Here is a 2500-nt window from a genome sequence, read left to right on the forward strand (position 1 = left end):
GCCATAGGGTTGCAAACAGACGTGCAACCCAGTACCCACAAGGGCAGGGGTAAGCCGCCGAGCCTAGCAAGGTAGGTGTGCTCCCAAAACCAAACAACGCACAAAGGGAGCAAACACGGGCAAACAAGTGACGCCATGGCCTACTCGCCCACCGCCCTCTATATTGCCTAACCTTGGCAACCATGGTCCATTCCCCACTATATGCCATGGCCTTGTGCCCATGGTCTTCACAAGACAGCATCCAAGGCGCCTGAAAGGCCAAGGGAGCCCAACCCAGCAATGCCCAGCCAAGGCCAGGCATTCCAGTGCCTACCCGGGCAAAAACGCCCAAAGCATGCCCCATTCGTTAGCCTATCCAGGCAAAAACGCCCAAAACCAGCCCATTCCAGTGCCTATCCGGGGAAAACGCCCAAAGCATGCCCATTCCTTAGCCTATCCAGGCAAAAACGCCCAAAACCAGCACATTCCAGTGCCTATCCGGGCAAAAACGCCCTAAGCCTGCGCATTCCAGCGCCCCGCAGCATGCCACCCTCCTATAGGGTTTGCGCAACCAACCCGCCTAACCACCAGTGGCAACCAAAGGTGCTGTTAGCGACGACTTCTGAAGACGCAACGAGACGCGACGGGTTTGCGCCCAGACGCGACGAGGCGATGCGGGATCTGCGCCCAACCGTGCCTACACCCGCCGACTTGATGCGGGAGCTGCTGGCCCAAGCATGCCTAGCGTGCAAGGCCTGCGTGCAAGGCTAGTGTGCAAGGCTCGTGGGCAAGGCTAGTGCGCAAGGCTAGTGCCCAAGGTCTGTGTGCAAGGCTAGTGCCCAAGGCTAGTGAGCATGGCCTGTGTGCAAGGCTAGTGTGCAAGGCTTGTATGCAAGGCTAGTGTGCAAGGCTGGTGTGCAAGGCTTGTGGGCAAGGCTGGTGCGCAAGGCTAGTTCCCAAGGGTTGTGTGCAAGGCTAGTGCCCAAGGCAAGTGCGCAAGGCTCGTGCCCAAAGCTAGTGCGCAAGGCTTGTGTGCAAGGCTACTGCGATGGGCCAGTGCCCAAGGCTTGTGAGCAAGGCTTGTATGCATGGCTTGTGTGCAAGGCTAGCGTCCAAGGCTTGTGCGCATGGCTTGTGCGCAAGGCTTGTGTCCAAGGCTTTTGTGCAAGGCTCGTGCGCAAGGCTAGTGTGCAAGGCTTGTGCGCATTGGCAGGTAGCCCACCAGCATGCACGATCCAAATGCCACTCACGCGACAACACGGTGCCAAGCCGGGCATGGTGTGCACTCAAAACCAATCAACGGACAGAGGTCATGCGTCATGGGGGGGATCTAGCAAGGCCATGGGGAAGGTCATGGAGGACCTTGGAAGCAAGCGCAAGACGAGAGCGAATCGAACAAGGGGCCAGGACGGGGCCTTGTGCCCATGGTCTTCGCAAGACAGCGTCCAAGGCACCCGAAAGCCCAAGGGAACCCAAACCCGGCCGACACTTGCAATCGCACATGCTCTCTGCAACACACCATCAATGCCGCCCAACGGGGCCAGCACGAGCAGTCCTCCGCGGTCCCCTGGCCCTGCGCACGTTTGTCTTCGAAACCGAGCATCAATGCCACAGAAAGTGCCGGGGCGCCAGCTGGAGCCATCATCCGCGTTGCCATGGCTCGCTTGGCCTTGGCTTGCCAGGCCCCGACACGAGCAATCGCGCATTTTCTTTGCAACCGACCATCAATGCCGCCCAACGGGGCCAGCACGAGCAGTCATCCGCGGTCCCCTGGCCCTGCGCACGTTTGTCTTTGAAACCGAGCATCAATGCCACAGAAAGTGCCGGGGCGCCAGCTGGAGCCATCATCCGACGTGCCATGGCTCTGGTCCCATGGTCTTCGCAACCGAGCATTCGTGACACCCGCGGGGCCAGGACACCAACCCTTCCGACACGAGCATTCGCGCATGTTCTTTGGCCACACAACGGCGCCAGCACGAGCAAAATCATCCGCGGTGCGGTGGCCTTGCACGGCCTTTTGTCTTTGGAACCAACCATCAGTGCCACGGGAAGTGCCGGAGTCCCGGCATCCGCGGTGCCAAGTCATTGCGCCCTTGGTCTCTGCAGCGGGGCATGCCGGGCACTCCCAACCATTGCAAGCAAGCAAGCAAGCAAGAAAGAAAGTAAGTAAGTAAGTAAGTATTACATATAGGGGCGGGACATGCGGGGAGATCTGCGAAACGTGCATTACGGGGCACACGCGTACCTACCGGGGCATACCGACCCCTATTGGGGCACACGTGTGCATATCGGGGCATACCGGGCCTATCGGGGCACACGCGTACATACCGGGGCATACCGAGCCCTACTGGGGCACACGTGCGCATATCGGGGCGTACCAAGCCTATCGGGGCATACGCATGTATCCCAAGGCATACCGAGTCTATCCGGGCATACGCGTTCATACCGGGGCGTAACGGGCCTATCGGGGCATACTTGGGCATATCCGGGCAAAAAATGCCCAAAACTTGCGCAACCTTGG

This window comes from Tasmannia lanceolata, unplaced genomic scaffold, assembly GCF_043159265.1.
Source record: "Tasmannia lanceolata isolate RefF3 unplaced genomic scaffold, GAP_Taslan_0.1 ptg000051l, whole genome shotgun sequence".
NCBI lineage: Eukaryota > Viridiplantae > Streptophyta > Magnoliopsida > Canellales > Winteraceae > Tasmannia > Tasmannia lanceolata.